Raw genomic sequence first — 22,176 nt, forward strand, 5'->3', positions numbered from 1 at the left:
TGAGATTTCGCTCGAAACCCTAGCACGGAGAGGAGAACCAGGATGACGTCTTCAAGAAGAGAATGGCGCTCGCGAGCATCGCCCCCATCGGCACCAAAGCGCGGCGCTTTCGCTCGGCAGCTCAACCATGCCACACGAGGTCACCAGGAAAAACCGCAACGATCCCAGGCGCCTATATCTGGATCTGGGCGTCGACCATGTGATAGAGGACGAGTCCGAGCCACCTAACGCTACCCCCTCGTCGCCCATGTGATAGAGGACGAGCCCGAGCCACCTAACGCTACCCTCTCGTCGCCCACACGACCAAGAGGAGAGCCACCACCGCTGTCATAGTGTTCGCCGGAGAGCCAACCATGCAGCCCACCATCCGAGGTCGCCGCCCCAGCATACCAAGTCCGAAACAGTGCCAACCGACCACTTCACATCACATTCACCATGGTAGGAAGAGTGGATGCCTCCGTCCACTCATAGCACGGCATCAGCCCTCGATTCTCGGTTAGCTCCTCCACGGTATGAAGAGCCAACACGTGCATCCCGAGCTAGCCCCAATGGACTAGGGGGACACGAATTGATGACTGCCGATGACCGTTGTCGAGCAAGTCTTCATCGTAGCCCTCTGGCCTTGGCCCAAGCGAGCACGCACAACACCATGTTTGTGGTCTTCGGCGCTGATTCGACGGCACAAGAAGCAATGCATGACCACCACCAGCTCCCACAAAACCCTAGCACGAAGGGTGCATGAGCTCAACAATTTTCTTCTGGACCCATTTTTGAATGTTTGGTAGTCTGAACGAGGCCTCCCTAGCATGCATGAGTTGAGCCCAAATACCTTCTTAGCATGCATGAAAAGCGAACACCGCAACAACCGTTCATTGGTTAGCATGCATGAACGAAGCGTGTGGCAATATGTTTAAAAAAACATTCAAGATTTCTAAAAAATAATTCAGTTTTCATAAAATGTTCAGAATACCAAAAATTATCCAGATTTTTTTTTTAAAAACAAAATTTCAAAATATGACCCGATTAAAAAAAAGTGAGTTTTTTCAAAAAATATGCAGATTTTCAATTTTTTTAACATTTTCAAAAAATGTACAAGCTTTCATTTTTTTTCAAAATTTTAAAAAATGTTTGGATTTTTTAAATGCTAGTTTTTTTCAAAAAATGTTCAGATTTTCTTTTTTTATATATATTTTAAAAATCTCAAACTTAAGAAAATAAACTTCAGAATTTCAACAATGTTTGAGTTTTCAAAAAAAAAAATTCCCCATGTTTTAAAAAATTGTTCATATTTTAAAAATATTTTATTGACTTATTTAAAAATACCGATTGCTATAGTATCGGCCGACAGGTCTAAACAGATGTAAGCTAACAAATAGATTTTAGGTTAACACGTGTGAGTACATACATCACTACCAAACAATATTAAATGTGTATACTCGGTGTGTCTCCAATCAACATGTATGAGAGGAAAACAATCTTGTCTAGATTGGAAATGCTACCAAATACACCCTAAATGGCACAATTTTTGGCCGAGCCATCTCCATCTGCACACGTTGTTCATGGTCTCCACGATGATGGACTCCTTGCTCCCGCTCCTCTTGCAAGACAGCTGACCTCGTGTGCAGATGGAGCCCATGCGGAGCACGACGAACAGGCTCTCATCTGCAGTCGCCGGCACCGGCGGCGAGCCCGTCCGGTTCAGGTTGCTCAAGTTGCCATGGAAGTTGAAGGACACCATGAAGTCGTGCTGGTCAGGCATCTACGGCACCATCGGCGGCGGCGCCTCGTCACCGTTGCTGTCGCCGATCGCGTACCGCACCGTCACTCTCGACCGGGTCTCGGGGATCTGGATGTCGGGCTTGGGTGCCTGGCCACCGACGGCGACCATGTAGTACTTGCCGGGGATCGCGTTGGCGACCACAAGCGCGTCCAGCGTCTCGCCGTGGCCGATGGCTACAACGTCGTCCGCGGTGAAGGGGCGGACGTAGTTAGCGTCGGTGCCGACCACCGTGAACTCATGCCCGACGATCTTGGTGTAGTACTCGGAGTAGAGCGCGGCGTTGAGGAGGCGGAGCAGGTAGGTCTTGCCGGGCTCCACGTCCAGCTCCAAGCCATCTTTTCACGACCCCTTCACGTCGATGAACAAAAGAGAACTAAAGTAATCTCTTCCTAATAATAAAGCAAATATGGTTTCTGGTCGTCCATCATGAAAATTACCTCTAAAGTTTGCATAAATTACCCACCATGCCATCGGTAAGTAATAGAAAACGTTTCACAAAGCATAAAATCTTGGACTGTGCCGGCCCATGTAAAAACCTCCTATATTACGCTCTGCAAGCTGGGAAAAGCACACCGTATGGGCCGGCCCATGCACAGGCGACTGCTTTTAGTTCCGTTTATTTATTTATTTTCAGTTCCGTTTTATTTTTTATTTTAAATAATTTAGAACTTCAAATAATCTTTAAATTTTTAATAAAATGAAAATTATAAATAAAAAATAATATGTCTGTGACTTCAAAAACTGCTCGGAGTTTTGTAAAAAATGCTCGCATGTACAATAAAATGTTTGCAATTTTAGAAAAGTGTTTGTACAATAAGAAAAGTCCATGATTTCAAATACAATTCCATGTAATAAAAATTATTCAAGGAATTTAACAAAATGCTTTCTAATTCAAAATATGTTAATGCATTTCAAAAATGTCCTAAAATTTAAAAAATAGCTAATGCCTGTTTTGATAGTTTCTTTTTTTCTTTATTTAAAATTTTCCGTTCCATTTTATTTTATTTCTAATTTAAATAATTTAGAATTACAAAAACTTTTGCATATTAAAAAATAGGAATTTTGAATTAAAATGCTGACGGAAACATAAAATGTTTGTGGATTAAAAAAGCGCCGTTTTTTTTTTGCAAATTCCAAAACAATGTACATGAATTTAATAAATATATTACTGATTTATAAAAATGTTTGTTTATTCAAAAAAAAACTTCATGCGTTTCAAAAAATGTTTGTGAATTTCAAATAAATCCTCCAATATCAAAAAATGTTTAAGAAAATATTTAAACCCGTTCGAAATATAAAAAATAGTCATGATTTTTAGTAAATGTTTGTAAATTGTAAAAAATGTTCTCGATTTTAAAATTGTTTCCATATTTGTAAAATTGTTCGTAAAAGATCTAATGTATGTAGTTAACCATGAATGCTTCTAAGTCTTTGTGACAATATACCTCTGTGAATTTTGAAAAAATTAACTGTTGAATGGACCGAATTATTATTGTATGTTTTCTAAAAAAAATCTTGAAATTCAAAATAAATCTTGGAGTTACCAAGATTTTTGACTACCATGATATATATTTTTTGAAAATGTAAAGATTGCTTCAACTTGTGAATAAATTTAAAAGAAGAAACATTTTCTTGCATTTGTGCACAAAATTTTAAAATCAAACGATGATATGTGAACATAATATGGTCATCATAATTGGAGATTATGTTTTTTTCTTTCGTGGCAAAGCACGGGCCATTTTGCTAATACCTTACTAAAGAAAAATAGGTATTCTTAGTCCGTCATGTTATTTTATAAAAAAACTCCTGATATTTTTAATATTAACCCCATAGTATATTTTAAATGTTTTTAAAAAATACTCATATATTCTAAACCGTAACTCTAAATTTGACATATTATATATGAAATTTGATTAGAAAAATATGTAGAATTTAAATATGATGTTATTTTACTTGTAAACCATTTAATAAAAATACTATCTAGGATGCAATCTTAATAAATAAGTCATTATTCGTCTTTCTTTCATACCGGTACTCATCCGGATTGGGGATGAACACGTCAACAAAATCAGAATTAGAGATAAAACTGAAGGTCACTTGCCCGATTCTTTGTATTATTAAATCTGCATGCAAGCCGTGTTAAAATAGAAGGCCTGTGAAATTTTGAGCTCCACTTTTGTAGGATAAAACCATTTTTGTTTGTGTCGTAACTACAAATTCTCGGATTTTAGACTATTTTTTATAAATTAAGAGCGTGTGGTATTTCTTTCTCCCGTTGCAACGTACGGGCCTTTTGCTAGTAACCTTTAAATTAGACATGGGCATGCATGGTCCGATATTATTCACTATATCAGAGAAATAAAGGATTTTTTTAAAGTACTATCTATTTTCTTCGTACGCTTCAAGGGTAAAATTCAACTATCGTTCCCGTATGCTCCAGTAGATTTGGATGTATTTAGGTGACTCAATTAAGTAGTTTAAACATTTTTAGGCTCGTAGATTTGGATATATTTAGATCTGCTAATTAAGTAGTTTAAATATTTTTAGGTTGTCCTGTAAATTTGGATATATTTAGGTCTCCTAATTAAGTAGTTTAAATATTTTTAGGTTGTCCGGTAGATTTGGATATATTTAGGTCTGCCAATTAATTTGTTCAAATATTTTTAGGTTGTCCGATAGATTAAGATATATTTAGGTCTGCCAATTAATTAGTTTAAATATATTTTAGGTTCTTCGGTAGATGTAGATATATTTTAGGTTCTCTGATAGATGTAGATATATTTAAGTCTGCCAGTTAACTTGTTTAAATACTTTTAGGTTCTTCAGTAGATTTAGTTCTGCCAATTAATCTGCCATGGTTTCTTGGAGCGAGGGATCAAGCTCTTTTTGGGAAGACGAGAGTGTGACCAGCCAGGTATGTTAATTTTGGGATTTCAGCATTTACGGTTAGGTTTAGGGTTCTTCGTTTCAGGATTTCATAACAGTTCGGTGTCTTCTGTTTTTAACTTCCTAGGACTACCACATGTTATGAATGGAGTGGCATTGCTCATGAACTATCTTCTCGCTGTATGCATCTAGAGCCTTGCCTCAGGTAAGTTACATTTCAATCTACTGACATTGACCGACGTTTTCTTGCTTGTGCAAAGGAGAAGGTATGTTGCACTGTAATTAGTTAATCTTAGTTAGTTTTTGCTCCACTTAATTTCATGTATGTTAATCACTGAAATTGTTTTGAATTTTAGGCAGAAGAAAAGTGCTGCTATCTGAAGTGGATAGACCCTGAGTGGTCAGTTGCTATGCAGTTTAGCATAGGTCAATTGTGGAGCATGCATGACAAAGAAAACGAGGACAGAATCACAGAAAATCTGAAGCTGGGTGAAGAAAATTTCAAAATAATTGGAGAAAAGAGGAAGATGGAGGAAGAGCTTAGATTTTTCAAACTTGATTTTGCAAAAATGGTGGCTGACAAGGAGGAGGCTATTAATCAGCTTGGCAGTGCTAAGTTGGCTATCAGTGATCTGAAAGAGAAAATTGAGAAGAAGAAGTTGGCAGACCATTCTTGCACCAATCTACATCACGTACTTAGGGCGAAGGCAGAGAAGGAGAGGGATCAGCTTGTGCCAGAGAAAGACCAAATGAAGGAAAAAAAAGAAAAAGCTGGAGTACATCATTTTTTATATGATTAAACATAACCATGGCTATAAGGACAAGGTCAAGAAGTTGAATGAGATCTGTGATGAATTTTAAGTATGTAATGGTTGAATTTGTATTGAACTATACAGTACTAGAATTTGTATTGAATTACGCAGCAGAATTATTCAGTAGTATCAGTAATTATGTTTTTTTTAACTAAGCTCATGTTCGAAAATTGTTCTCAGATTTGCATATTACAAATAAACACATAGTCTGACATATTACACAGCAAAACATAGTGCAGACATATTACAAATTAAAACATAGTGCAGACATATTACAAATTAAAACGTAGACCGACACATTATATAGCTTCTAAGTTATTTATTCCTCGTCCACCCCTTCGGCCTCGACTGCCACGTCCACCACGACTGCCACGACCACCTCTTGCTACTGTTGTCACAGTCGTCGATGTGGAAGCACCGTCTTTTGCTTGGTCGGGGCAATATTTCATCATATGTCCATAAACCGCGCAGAGCAAACATTGTCTGGTTGCTCCACCACCTTCAGATTATTCCATATCGTATCGGATGCGCTTTACCTTACGTCTGCCCCTCTAGTTCGCCGAAGTCCAAGATTCGGCACTACTAGAAAAAAGGTTGTTAGTGACGCACCTATTTTGGCTATTAATGGCACACTATAGGTGCGCCACTATTATCGCGCCACTACTAATAAATAGTAATGACGCACGTCTGGTGCACCACTGTTAATCTACATAACAGTGGCGCACCACCTGGTGCGCCATTACTATCCCAGACACTAATGGCGCAGCTAAAGTGCGCCACTACTAGGCCCAGAAGTGCGCCACCGTTGTTACTCCAAGGGGTCATGTGTACCTTGTGTTCTGGGTTACTAATGGCGCACTTTTAGATCATGCGCCACTAGGGTGTTTATTTATGTGCGCCATTAAAGTGCAATATGGTGCGCCACTACTATGAATATTAGGAATTTTTTCTTTTTTCTTTTCTGATATTTGCACAGGTTACAAAATACATTAAAACATAGAATATAAACATCACAACATATAAACAACAGATTTATAGAATATAATAGAAAATTAGTCTCCGAATACAATTCATCATATTAGTCTCTGAATTCAAAATACCGAACAAAGTTAGAACATTACAAGTCTCGAGACCGCGAGTAGCGAGTTTGTCTTCACATTACAAGTCAATATCTAAACTACCATCACATAGAAGAGGGTTGCGGTCACAATGAGCATCATCGCGATGAAACTGGTCTTCATGAGGTTCCTCCTCCGCTCCCTCCTCTCTCCCGCTAGATAGCGCGCGTATCTAGCTTCCGCCTCCTCCCTAGTGGTGTACCCTTTGTAACTGTTTTGCAACAACATATATACATGTCCACATTAGTGCATATCAGCTACTAGCACAAATATTCGGTCAGGACAACAGGGTTTTGTTGTTTATGATCCAAACCAAACCAAATGTAACCAACTGGACTGACTCCAATGCAGGCTTTTCTTACCATCCACCCATCCAAGAATACTAAGCTACCTCAAAGACCAATTAACCAGACTACTACAACCTTGGAGATATGATTAATCTAAGATAATCCATACATTTTTCATGGAGAACCTTGCGTGCTGAGTACTGAAATCTGCTCATGCTTAACTCTAAGAGAGAGAAAATAACTGAACCAAAGAGAGAGAGAGATATGGGTGAGAGACCTTCCATGGTGTCGGGTCGAAGCATGGTCGCCCCCCTCTCCCGGCCAGGAGCACTGTAGTAACCGTCACAGATCTGGAACCTGCTCAAACTGGGAGGAAGAGGACGGTTATTGTTGCAGTGACGGTGAGTGACTGTGCGTTCCATCAATGAAGCAGCTCCTGGCAGGCGTCCAAGTTGCCGGCAGCTGAGTACCTTCCTGAAGGAGAACACATATTATAACCAACAAGTATAAATTATAACCAGCAAGAAGAAGTTATAAATTATAACCAGCAAGGATGTACGCTTGTAACACCACCACATGGTAGAGACAAACTCCCTAGTATGTGCATTTACACTGGCGGGGAAAAAGATGCAAATGATTTAGGTGACGTAATAGTGTAGATCACAATGGACACATGTATCGCACAAATGTGCTCCTCCTGCTTCACTTGTCCAAACTTAAGATCATGACAAGAGTACAATACACACACCCATACGCTTGGTCGTTGCCAAGTAACCAAGCAAGCTGAGTCGGTTTTTTTCCTTGATAAATCTGCCGATCCTAAATGAAAGAATAGCATGCCAAGTAGAGTAATTTACTTGACACAAGTCTGTTTATTTACTAGTACTGCTAGAACAGAGAGGGACCTCTTGTCTGGAACTAAATGAGGGCAGAGGAGAATTTTGTGAGTCAATCAACTTAGTCCTTAGTTTGCAGGATCAACAGATTTATCGAAACCTTGGCGACCACTAAAATGGCAGAATCAGTCCTTGGTTTACAGGATGCCAACCTGACCACTAAAATGTAGTGTGCGTGTGGTATAGCTAGAAATTGGACAAGAGCAGCAGAGCATTTATAAGGAGACGAGAGCAGGGAGCGGGTACCTTGCCTTGTGCAGAGTCGTCAATCTTGAGCTAGGACTCAACCATGTCTTCCTGGTCGAGCTCAGGGGTGGGGTCCTGCATGACAGGGCGGTCGGCTCCCCTCGAACAGGACAGGGCTACCGGCTGGGTACGCCCCTACTATCCGCCTCCTCGAGCAGGACAGGGTTGTCGGCTGGGCGCACCCCTACTATCCGCCTCCTCGAGCAGGAAATGGCTCCCGGCTGGGCGCGCCCCTACTATCTGCCTCCTCGAGCAGGACATGGCCCGCGCCCTCCTGCTGTCGTTGTCGTCCCATTCGTGCCATGTTGTAGAAAAGGGAACGAAACGAGGAGATGATGAGGTGAGGTGGGGAGGGAGAATCTATGCAAGGAATGAGTGGAAGTACCAACCTGGGATAGCCCGGTGCCGGATCCGCAGGCTGCTGGACTCGCCGTCGCAGGAGATGAGGTGGCGGCCGAAACCCTAGCTAGCCACGGGGAACAATGGAGGGCGGGAGCGCAGATTCTGGATGAAGGGGAAGGAGGCGTGGAGCTTGGGGGAGTGCTTCCCGTTGTCGGAGCTCACCGGAATAGGCCAGCGTGGGTGGTGGCGGCGGCGAGGAAGAGCGGGTCCCAGAGAGAGAGGAGCGAGGTTACGAGGCAGAGAGGGGGGATGACGCTAGAGTTAGGTGGGCTCTCTCTCTCTCTCTCTCTCATGGGCTCCTATTTTTTCTAGTTAAAACTGTTAGTAGTGGCGCACCGTGGGTGTGGTGCTCCATTACTAGTTAAAACTAGTAATGGCGCACTTTCCCCTGGTGCGCCACTGCTAAGTCTGTGAAGGGTGTGGGGCCAGGACAAAACTAGTAATGGCGCATCACACACCAGGTGCGCCATTAGTAATATGGCCATTAATGGCGCACCACATACATGGTGCACCATTAATGTCCATATTAGCTATAGCCATTTTTCTAGTAGTGCGGGATGTATACTCTCTCACGATCGTTTACCTTTGTTGAAATTGCCGATGACTCTAAACCCTGTCATCTCACCTGTCCAGACATTGAGTACTGCCTCTTTTGAATAGTACGAAGACACGAAGGAGATAGCATCTAACTCAATCTGGCTACATGCAGCTAATACATGTGAGCAAGGCAAGTGCAACAACTGCGGTTTGTTGCATGTACACTCACAAGTTGGATAAAATTCCGTTCTAATTTTAACCTCATGCGTCTTCACCTCATTTGCAGAAACAAAACCATCAGTAGGAAGCTGAACCTCATACCTCCTTTCCTGATTACCTATGAGTGTGATAGTGTGCTTTTTTGCTTTCTTTATCTTTTTGGCCATGTACTCCATGACACGGCTACAATAAGGTGTGTTCTGATTAACTGCAATATGCTTCTTTGCTAACTCGTGTTTTTCTCTGAAATATCTCAAAGTCTCATGGAATACGCCCTCCACAATAGTTGTTAGTGGCAATGCTCTATTCCCTCTGAGTACAAAGTTATACACCTCTGCAAGATTGGTTGTCATGTGGCCATACCTGGCTCCATGGGTGTCATGCAGAAAAGACCAATTAACTGGAGGATCTTTCTCTATCCACTCAGAAAAAATCTTTATTGCCCTTCCCTTCTTTCTCTTCGTATTAGGAGGGTCAATTGCTCGTCACAAAGACCTACTGGCTCCTCTAGCTCCAAGATGAGTGTTGTTAATTTAACCTAGTCTTTTTCCATTTTCTTCCTAGCAAGGACCTGCTTCTTAGTAAACTCATCTAGTTTTGACCAAATAAATTCGTATTTGCGCTGCTGGTTCTGCTTGCATAAATTTTTGAACAAGTTCATCAATCGTTTTTTCTTGAACTGTGAGAAAAAATTTGCACCCAGATGGCGCATGCACCACCGGCTTTGCAAGTCCTTCCAAGATGTTGGCTCGTTAGCTGTTGGGTTACTTAGTGTCTTCATGACCTTTAATATACCAGGATGTCTGTCATGAATGACACACACGTTTGGTCGGTCCTTCACGATCGCAATTTTAACTTGCCGGAAGAACCATACCCAGCTCAAAAAGTTCTCACCCTCCACAAATGCCATGGCTAGTGGGATGATTTGGTTATTCCCGTCCACACCAATAGTAGTCAGGATTTTCCCTTTGTACTGACCAGTCAGGAATGTACCATCCACAAACATCACAGAGGACAATGCGAAAAGCTTCGATGCACAAACCGAAAGAGAAGAATACTCGTTTCAACACCTTGTAATGTGGTATAATCTCCAACCTCGTGTGTTGTATGTTAATATAAGTGTCGGGATTCCTCTCCTTCAGTATGTCAAGGAGACGGACAACATTATTATATGAGCCAAAGAACGTCCCAAACCTTTCCTCCATAACCTTATGCTTAGCCCTCCAAGCCTTCCCATATGGAATGTCATAATTCCATCTGACCTTCACTGCTTTCTGGATATGTTTTGCTTCCATATATTTATTCTCAACTATCTCAGTATACATGAGTTGCGTTATGAGAGTTGAAGTCAGGTTTAGATGACAAACCAACAGGTTTTTCCTCACACAATTATGTGGGACCACATTGGTGACAACCAAGTGGATGTTATACTTCGGCACGTGCCCATGCACCTTCGTAGGACAACATGTTTCAACACACTTCACGGTATATTTTGTTGGACTCGATATGTGTGTCCGGAAAACCCTCTGCGTAGACATAGCCCACTTTATCACCGCATACTTCAAATTTTTCTTTGTGTCAAACATAGCCCTGATCTGGACTTGGTTCAGATTATATTGCCATGGAGTCTCATGGCCATCGTGGACAGTAATGCCAGTGGCTATGACCTGATCCCATGCAGAAGGAATCGGTACCTCCACTTCATCCACGAAATTTTCAGAATTCAGATCCTCCGCAAATCCATCCTCGTTCTCTTCCTCCATCACCCCTTGCATTTCACCGCCTTCCTCGTCCCCATCAGCAACACCAAATCCAGCTAACAGTATCGACTGAATACTCTGCCCAGTCTCATGTGTTGGGGAACGTCGCATGGGAAACAAAAATTTTCCTACGCGCACGAAGACCTATCATGGTGATGTCCATCTACGAGAGGGGATGAGTGATCTACGTACCCTTGTAGATCGTACATCAGAAGCGTTAGAGAACGCAGTTGATGTAGTGGAACGTCCTCACGTCCCTCGATCCGCCCCGCGAACAATCCCGCGATCAGTCCCACGATCTAGTACCGAACGGACGGCACCTCCGCGTTCAGCACACGTACAGCTCGACGATGATCTCGGCCTTCTTGATCCAGCAAGAGAGACGGAGAGGTAGAAGAGTTCTCCGGCAGCGTGACGGTGCTCCGGAGGTTGGTGATGATCTTGTCTCAGCAGGGCTCCGCCCGAGCTCCGCAGAAACACGATCTAGAGGAAAAACTATGGAGGTATGTGGTCGGGCAGCCGTGAGAAAGTCGTCTCAAATCAGCCCTAAAACCTCCGTATATATAGGTGGGAGGGAGGGGAGGAGGCAGCCTCAAAACCTAAAGGTTTGGCCGAAATTGGAGGTGGAGGAGTCCTACTCCAATCCTACTTGGAGTAGGATTCCACCTTCCCACTTGGAAACTCTTTCCACCTTGTGTTTTTCCTTCTCAAACCTTATGGGCCTTAGTGGGAACTTATTCCAGCCCACTAGGGGCTGGTTTATCTCTTCCCATAGCCCATGAGACCCCTTGGGGCGTGACACCCCTCCCGATGGTCCCCGGCACCCCTCCCGGCACTCCCGGTAAACTACCGATGAGCCCGAAACTTTTCCGGTAATGCACAAAAACCTTCCGGTAACCAAATGAGGTCATCCTATATATCAATCTTCGTTTCCGGACCATTCCGGAAACCCTCGTGACGTCTGTGATCTCATCCGGGACTCCGAACAACATTCGGTAACCAACCATATAACTCAAATACGCATAAAACAACGTCGAACCTTAAGTGTGCAGACCCTGCGGGTTCGAGAACTATGTAGACATGACCCGAGAGACTCCTCGGTCAATATCCAATAGCGGGACCTGGATGCCCATATTGGATCCTACATATTCTACGAAGATCTTATCGTTTGAACCTCAGTGCCAAGGATTCATATAATCCCGTATGTCATTCCCTTTGTCCTTCGGTATGTTACTTGCCCGAGATTCGATCGTTAGTATCCGCATACCTATTTCAATCTCGTTTACCGGCAAGTCTCTTTACTCGTTCCGTAATACAAGATCCCGCAACTTACATTAAGTTACATTGCTTGCAAGGCTTGTGTGTGATGTTGTATTACCGAGTGGGCCCCGAGATACCTCTCCGTCACACGGAGTGACAAATCCCAGTCTTGATCCATACTAACTCAACTAACACCTTCGGAGATACCTGTAGAGCATCTTTATAGTCACCCAGTTACGTTGCGACGTTTGATACACACAAAGCATTCCTCCGGTGTGAGTGAGTTATATGATCTCATGGTCATAGGAATAAATACTTGACACGCAGAAAACAGTAGCAACAAAATGACACGATCAACATGCTACGTCTATTAGTTTGGGTCTAGTCCATCACATGATTCTCCTAATGATGTGATCCCGTTATCAAGTGACAACACTTGCCTATGGCCAGGAAACCTTGACCATCTTTGATCAACGAGCTAGTCAACTAGAGGCTTACTAGGGACAGTGTTTTGTCTATGTATCCACACAAGTATTGTGTTTCCAACTAAAACAATTATAGCATGGATAATAAACGATTATCATGAACTAAGAAATATAATAATAACTAATTTATTATTGCCTCTAGGGCATATTTCCAACAGTCTCCCACTTGCACTAGAGTCAATAATCTAGTTCACATCACCATGTGATTCCAACGAATCCAACACCTGTATAGTTATGGGGTCTGATCACGTCTTGCTTGTGAGAGAGGTTTTTAGTCAACGGCTTTGAAACTTTCAGATCCGTGCGTTCTTTACAAATCTTTATGTCATCTTATAGATGCTGCTACTACGTGCTATTCGGAAATGCTCCAAATATCTACTCTACTGTATGAATCCGTTTCACTACCCATAGTTATTCAGATTAGTGTCAAAGCTTGCATCAACGTAACCCTTTACGACGAACTCTTTAACCACCTCCATAATCGAGAAAAATTCCTCAGTCCATTTGTTACCAAGGATAAATTTTGACCGCTGCTAGTGATTCAATCATGGATCACTCTCTGTACCTCTCAACAGACTTTGAGTCAAGGCACACATCAGGTGCGGTACACAGCATGGCATACTTTAGATTCTACGGCTAAGGCATAGAAGACGACCTTCGTCTATTCTCTTTATTCTGCCGTGGTCGGGTTTTGAGTCTTACTCAAATTCACACCTTACAATGCAACCAAGAACTCCTTCTTTGTTGATCTATTTTGAACTCCTTCAAAACTTGTCAAGGCATGCATCTTGTTGAAACTTCCATTAAGCGCTTTCGATCTATCTCCATAGATCTTTGATGCTCAACGTTCAAGTAGCTCAATCCAGGTATTCCTTTGAAAACTCCTTTCAAACAACCTTGTATGCTTTACAGAAATTCTACATTACTTCTGATCCACAATATGTCAACCACATATACTTATCAGAAATTCTATAGTGCTCCCACTCACTTCTTTGGAAATACAAGTTTCTCACAAACTTTGTACAAACCCAAAATCTTTGATCATCTCATCAAAGTGTATATTCCAACTCCGAGATGCTTGCACCAGTCCACTGAAGGATCGCTGGAGCTTGCATACTTGCTAGTATCTTTAGGATCGACAAAACCTTCTGGTTGTATCACATACAATGTTTGCTCAAGGAAACCGTCGAGAAAACAATGTTTTGATATCCTACGTGCAATATTTCATAAATAATGCATCAACAACTAACATAATTCTAACAGACCTTTAGCATCGCTACGAGTGAGAAAGTCTCATCACAGTCAACTGTTTGATCTTGTCGAAAACATCTTTGCGACAAGTCGAGCTTTTCTTAATAGTGACTTATCACCATCATCGTCTGTCTTCCTTTAAAGATCCATTTTTACTCAATAGTCCTATGACCATCAAGTAGTTCTACCAAAGTCTTCACTTTGTTTTCACACATGGATCCTCTCTCGGATTTCATGGCTTCCAGCCATTTGTCGGAATCTGGGCCCACCATCGCTTTCTCCATAACTCGTAGGTTCACTGTTGCTCAACAACATGACCTCCAAGACAGGGTTACCGTACTACTCTGCAGCAGTATGCGACCTTGTCGACCTACGAGGTTTGTAGTAACTTGATTCGAAGCTCAATGATCACCATTATCAGCTTCTACTTCAATTGGTGTAGGCGCCACAGGAACAACTTCCTACGCCCTGCTACACACTAGTTGAAGTGATGGTTCAATAACCTCATCAAGTTCTACTACCCTCCCACTCAATTCTTTCGAGAGAAACCTTTCCTCGAGAAAGGATCCGTTTCTAGAAACAAACACTTTGCTTTCGGATCTGAGATAGGAGATGTACCCAACTGTTTTGGATATCCTATGAAGATGCATTTATCCGCTTTGGGTTCGAGCTTATCAGACTGAAACCTTTTCACATAAGTGTCGAAACCCCAAACTTTCATGAAACGACAGTTTAGATTTCTCTAAACCTCAGTCTATACCGTGTCATCTCAACGGAAATACGCGGTGCCCTATTTAAAGTGAGTGCGGTTGTCTCTAATGCATAACCCATAAACGATAGTGGTAATTCGATAAGAGACATCACAGTATGCACCATACTAAATAGTGCGTGGCTATGATGTTCAGACACATCATCACACTATGATGTTCCAGGTGGCATGAACTGTGAAACAATTTCCACATTGTCTTAACTGTGTACCAAAAACTCGTAACTCAGATATTCATTTCTATGATCACATCGTAGACAGTTCATCTTCTTGTTACGACGAACTTCACTCTGAAACAGAATTGAACTTTTCAATATTTCAGATTTGTGATTCATTAAGTAAATACTTCTGTATCTACTCAAGTCGTCAGTGAAGTAAGAACATAATGATATCCACTGCGTGCCTCAGCACTCAGTGGACTGCATACATCAAAATGTATCACTTTCCAACAAGTTACTATCTTGTTTCATCTCAACGAAAACAAGGCCTTGCTCATGTGGTATGATTTGCATGTCACTAGTGATTCGAAATCAGGTGAGTACAAAGATCCATCAGCATGGAGCCTCTTCATGCAATTTATACTAACATGACTCAAGCGGCAGTGCCACAAGTAAGTGGTACTATCATTATTAACTCGTATCTTTTGGCACCAATGTGTAACACTACAATCGAGATTCAATAAACCATTGAAGGTGATTATTCAAGCAAATAGAGTAACCATTATTCTCTTTGAATGAATAATCGTATTGCAATAAACACGATCCAATCATGTTCACGCTTAACGCAAACACCAAATAACAATTATTTAGGTTCAACACCAATCCCGATGGTAGAGGGAGCGTGCGACGTTTGATTATATCAACCTTGGAAACACTTCCAACACATATCGTCACCTCGCCTTTAGCTAGTCTCCGTTTATGCCGTAGCTTTCATTTCGCGTTACTAATCACTTAGCAACCGAACCGGTATCCAATACCCTCGTGCTACTAGGAGTACTAGTAAAGTACACATCAACATTATGTATATCACATATATACTTCTCTCGACTTTTCCAGCCTTCTTATCCACCAAGTATCTAGAGTTGCTCCGCCTCAGTGACTGTTCCCCTTATTATAGAAGCACTTAGTCTCGGGTTTGGGTTTAATCTTGGGTCTCTTCATTAGTGCAGCAACTGTTTTGCCGTTTCACGAAGTATCCCTTCTAGCCCTTGCCTTTCTTGAAACTTAGTGGTTTTACTAACCATCAACTATTGATGCTCCTTCTTGATTTCTACTTTCGCAGTGTCAAACATCGCGAATCACTCAAAAGATCATAGTATCTATCCTTGATATGTTATAGTTCATCACGAAGCTCTCATAGCTTGGTGGCAGTGACTTTGGAGAACCATCACTATCTCATCTGGAAGATTAACTCCCACTTGATTCAAGCGATTGTCGTACTCAGACAATCTGAGCACACGCTCAACGATTGAGCTTTTCTCCTTTACTTTGTGGACAAAGAATCTTGTTTGGAGGTCTCGAACCTCTTAACAAGGGCACAAGCATGAAATCACAATTTCATCTCTTCGGAACATCACTTATGTTCCGTGACGTTTTACAACGTTTTCGGCGCCTTGCTTCTAAGCCATCAAGTATCTTGCACTGAACTATCGTGTAGTCATCAGTAACGTGTATGTCGGATGTTCATAGCATCCACAGACGACGCTCGAGGTGCAGCACACCGAGTGGTGCATTAAGGACATAAGCCTTCTGCGTAGCAACGAGGACAATCCTCGGTTTTACAGACTCAGTCTGCAAAGGTTGCTACTATCAATTTTCAACTAAATTTTCTCTAGGAACATGTAAAAACAGTAGAGCTATAGCGCAAGCTACATCGTAATTCGCAAAGACCATTAGACTATGTTCATGACAATTAGTTCAATTAATCATATTACTTAAGAACTCCTACTCAAAAAGTACATCTCTCTAGTCATTTGAGTGGTACACGATCCAAATCCGCTATCTCAAGTCCGATCATCACGTGAGTCGAGAATAGTTTCAGTGGTAAGCATCCCTATGCTAATCATATCAACTATACGATTCATGCTCGACCTTTCGGTCTCATGTGTTCCGAGGCCATGTCTGCACATGCTAGGCTCGTCAAGCTTAACCCGAGTGTTCCGCGTGCGCAACTGTTTTGCACCCGTTGTATGTGAACGTTGAGTCTATCACACCCGATCATCACGTGGTGTCTCGAAACGACGAACTGTAGCAACGGTGCACAGTCGGGGAGAACACAATTTCGTCTTGAAATTTTAGTGAGAGATCACCTCATAATGCTACCGTCGTTCTAAGCAAAATAAGGTGCATAAAAGGATTAACATCACATGCAATTTATAAGTGACATGATATGGCCATCATCACGTGCTTCTTGATCTCCATCACCAAAGCACCGGCACGATCTTCTTGTCACCGGCGTCACACCATGATCTCCATCATCATGATCTCCATCAACGTGTCGCCATCGGGGTTGTCGTGCTACTCATGCTATTACTACTAAAGCTACGTCCTAGCAAAATAGTAAACGCATCTGCAAGCACAAACGTTAGTTATAAAGACAACCCTATGGCTCCTGCCGGTTGCCGTACCATCGACGTGCAAGTCGATATTATCTATTACAACATGATCATCTCATACATCCAATATATCACATCACATCGTTGGCCATATCACATCACAAGCATACCCTGCAAAAACAAGTTAGACGTCCTCTAATTTTGTTGTTGCATGTTTTACGTGGTGACCATGGGTATCTAGTAGGATCGCATCTTACTTACACAAACACCACAACGGAGATATATGAGTTGCTATTTAACCTCATCCAAGGACCTCCTCGGTCAAATCCGATTCAACTAAAGTTGGAGAAACCGACACTTGCCAGTCATCTTTGAGCAACGGGGTTACTCGTAGCGATGAAACCAGTCTCTCGTAAGCGTACGAGTAATGTCGGTCCAAGCCGCTTCAATCCAACAATACCGCGGAATCAAGAAAAGACTAAGGAGGGCAGCAAAACGCACATCACCGCCCACAAAAACTTTTGTGTTCTTACTCGAGAAGACATCTACGCATGAACCTAGCTCATGATGCCACTGTTGGGGAACGTCGCATGGGAAACAAAAATTTTCCTACGCGCACGAAGACCTATCATGGTGATGTCCATCTACGAGAGGGGATGAGTGATCTACGTACCCTTGTAGATCGTACAGCAGAAGCGTTAGAGAACGCGGTTGATGTAGTGGAACGTCCTCACGTCCCTCGATCCGCCCCGCGAACAATCCCGCGATCAGTCCCACGATCTAGTACCGAACGGACGGCACCTCCGCGTTCAGCACACGTACAGCTCGACGATGATCTCGGCCTTCTTGATCCAGCAAGAGAGACGGAGAGGTAGAAGAGTTCTCCGGCAGCGTGACGGCGCTCCGGAGGTTGGTGATGATCTTGTCTCAGCAGGGCTCCGCCCGAGCTCCGCAGAAACACGATCTAGAGGAAAAACTATGGAGGTATGTGGTCGGGCAGCCGTGAGAAAGTCGTCTCAAATCAGCCCTAAAACCTCCGTATATATAGGTGGGAGGGAGGGGAGGAGGCAGCCTCAAAACCTAAAGGTTTGGCCGAAATTGGAGGTGGAGGAGTCCTACTCCAATCCTACTTGGAGTAGGATTCCACCTTCCCACTTGGAAACTCTTTCCACCTTGTGTTTTTCCTTCTCAAACCTTATGGGCCTTAGTGGGAACTTATTCCAGCCCACTAGGGGCTGGTTTATCTCTTCCCATAGCCCATGAGACCCCTTGGGGCGTGACACCCCTCCCGATGGTCCCCGGCACCCCTCCCGGCACTCCCGGTAAACTACCGATGAGCCCGAAACTTTTCCGGTAATGCACAAAAACCTTCCGGTAACCAAATGAGGTCATCCTATATATCAATCTTCGTTTCCGGACCATTCCGGAAACCCTCGTGACGTCCGTGATATCATCCGGGACTCCGAACAACATTCGGTAACCAACCATATAACTCAAATACGCATAAAACAACGTCGAACCTTAAGTGTGCAGACCCTGCGGGTTCGAGAACTATGTAGACATGACCCGAGAGACTCCTCGGTCAATATCCAATAGCGGGACCTGGATGCCCATATTGGATCCTACATATTCTACGAAGATCTTATCGTTTGAACCTCAGTGCCAAGGATTCATATAATCCCGTATGTCATTCCCTTTGTCCTTCGGTATGTTACTTGCCCGAGATTCGATCGTTAGTATCCGCATACCTATTTCAATCTCGTTTACCGGCAAGTCTCTTTACTCGTTCCGTAATACAAGATCCCGCAACTTACATTAAGTTACATTGCTTGCAAGGCTTGTGTGTGATGTTGTATTACCGAGTGGGCCCCGAGATACCTCTCCGTCACACGGAGTGACAAATCCCAGTCTTGATCCATACTAACTCAACTAACACCTTCGGAGATACCTGTAGAGCATCTTTATAGTCACCCAGTTACGTTGCGACGTTTGATACACACAAAGCATTCCTCCGGTGTGAGTGAGTTATATGATCTCATGGTCATAGGAATAAATACTTGACACGCAGAAAACAGTAGCAACAAAATGACACGATCAACATGCTACGTCTATTAGTTTGGGTCTAGTCCATCACATGATTCTCCTAATGATGTGATCCCGTTATCAAGTGACAACACTTGCCTATGGCCAGGAAACCTTGACCATCTTTGATCAACGAGCTAGTCAACTAGAGGCTTACTAGGGACAGTGTTTTGTCTATGTATCCACACAAGTATTGTGTTTCCAACTAAAACAATTATAGCATGGATAATAAACGATTATCATGAACTAAGAAATATAATAATAACTAATTTATTATTGCCTCTAGGGCATATTTCCAACATCATGACCACTACTAACATTGTGTGGCACATAATATGACTCTTTCTCGGCTTGGCTAGCATCCACATCCTGTGGTTGTGACCCGGATACATAAATCTCGTTAGCTACTTGACTACCCTGTCCTGGTTCATACCCCACGTTGACTTGTACGAAATTCTCCTCCTTTGCCACTGGTTGCACTAGGGCATATGGGTGGATTCTTCGATCTCTGGAACGACTTAACAGGGACAACCAATGTTGGATCCTATCTATCGGCATCAACTCCCACTTGACATTTTTACAGGATTTGGTCCACAATGCATGAATACTGACGGAACAGACTTCGGGATCCAGCCTAAAACTAGTAGTCAACCAGTGCTTCAACTGTCTAATGTCCAGTCTGTCCGGATCTGAAAGTGTCATGACGCCTTTTTTAAACTCGCTAAGATCAACCCCCAACTTATTATATCGAACATTACCAGGGCCGTAATAAATAGTCAAATTTATGGATTCAGACATTTTCACCTGTGAGACATTGCCAGCTTGTCATTATTCACAGCGAACAAATTTATACAAAAATAAACCTACGTACACTAAATAAACCAACACTAAAAAGAACCTACAGTAAAAAAATCGGTATACCTTCGACGCGTGTGTCCCCTTCTTCTTTCTCTCCACTTTCTTCTTCCACTCCACCACACCACCTCCTCACCATCCACACCTCCACCACCCACCATGGTTCCCGTAGGTAGGCCGGTGGAGATGGGTATGATCTATTGTTTCAGCGGATTGAATAGGAAAATGGGTGGAGGATGGAGGAGATCGGAGAAGGGGGGGAATGAGGGAAGAAAAACGGGAGAGAGAAGAGGAGCCAGCGGCTGAGGAGGAAGAAGGGCTCGGTCGGCGTTATCCAGGGGCTCTTCAGCCTCCTGGAGGCCGACGGGTCCTCTTCGGCCAGCCGTGGGCCGACAGCAGGCTCTTCGGCCATCCGCGGGCCGACGGGCCCTCTTCGGCCTCCCCCCAGCCGACAGGACCCCCTTCGGCCCACCAGAGGCCGACTGGGTGCTGTTTTTGAAAAAAATAATAATTTCAACATATGCTTTTAGAATCTGATAGAAAACAAGTAGTACTTTTGAAAAAAAATTGAAATAAAAAGAAGTAGAGCAAGACTTTTATACATGGACATGCTCGATTTTTTTCACAGTAAAATACAGTTCTTTCTAAACTACAATTATTTAGGTACAGAATAAGTAGAACAGGAGTACATGTTATGTAAAAACAGATGATTATCGGAGCAGTTGTAGACATCTCCAAGCTTGCCATTGATTCTGATTGCACTGGAGGAGTCATTGTAGTAGCCATCCTCCATGTTCCTGGCCAAGTGCGCGAGGTTAATGGTCCACCAGCACTCACCTGCCATGATCAAGATCATTCACACCAGTTTGATCTCGATCAGAATCTCATCGACGCCAAATTGATTTGCAAGAACTCTACAGCCTACAGGATTTGCTATATGAATAATCTCTGAACTGAAGAACCTATAAGGATGTGGATCTCCCTGTCGGGCTTCGGAAATGGGTAGGCGTGCTGTGGCCGGATGATGAAGGCACCGTGCAAGCTCGCCCGGAGGCAAGAGACGTGAGCGTGCCACCACAGGCTGCCTTCCTGCCCGGTGACGTTGAGACGGTATGTCATGTTGTGGCCTGGCCGGATAGGGCACTCCGGCACTGCATCATCATCGGCACACCGTCAGCCCAGCAGTTGAGCCGCTGCTTCAATCCGTGCCTTCATGCATCCATTACAAAGCACAAGATTAGCAAAGCACGTGATTAACAAGAGAAAGATCAGCAAAGAGTAGGAGTAGTTGGTTATTCAGACAAGACAAATGCAGGATCAGAATGTGTTATGCGTGAAGTTTACTGGGTGAATACTTGGTCATTATTTGATTACGAATGGATTGTTATGTTCTGGGGAGACTTGTTGACGACATGGACGGCGACAGAGTCTCCCTCGGTGACCTCGATCGCCGGACCAGGGAGCTGCCCGTTCACCACGGTGACCAGCGTCTCGTTGCACAGGTGCGTCATCTTCATCTCGGTCACCTATATCTCATCACGTATATATACTGGAACAAATCAAGCATGAATCGCATCGATCGATTGTCACGCATTGCTCGCTCTATACTCTGAACTTACAACAAAGGTGTGCTCGACGGCGGCGGCCTCGCCACCGACGGCAACCGCGGCCAGGGCAACAATGGCCATGCAGAGGTTGGACGCCTCACGCCGCCATGGAAAACTTCGCCATGACAGCCAAGAACAAGTAACAACTGTGTGCTGCTAGTCGCTAAACTACTTGCGGTCTATGAAGAATTGCCACATGCATATATATATATATATAACTATGGTAAGTTGGTAAGTTGATGATACCTGGGGATAAAACACCTGAACTGAACCGCCCAATAATTGACCTGACAATCAGAATCAGATCGGGGGAGAAGAAAAATTAACTAAAACGGGCGGTGGCGGTCGATCAACGCTACATATAGTTAATCTC

General features: G+C 43.2%; 1 pseudogene; it reads right to left on the reverse strand.

Moving 5' to 3' along the window:
* Positions 1–1,495: 1,495 nt before the first annotated feature.
* On the reverse strand, positions 1,496–21,927 carry LOC123441441 (annotated as a pseudogene).
* Positions 21,928–22,176: the final 249 nt, after the last annotated feature.

Source organism: Hordeum vulgare, chromosome 3H, assembly GCF_904849725.1.
Source record: "Hordeum vulgare subsp. vulgare chromosome 3H, MorexV3_pseudomolecules_assembly, whole genome shotgun sequence".
Taxonomy (NCBI): Eukaryota; Viridiplantae; Streptophyta; class Magnoliopsida; order Poales; family Poaceae; genus Hordeum; species Hordeum vulgare.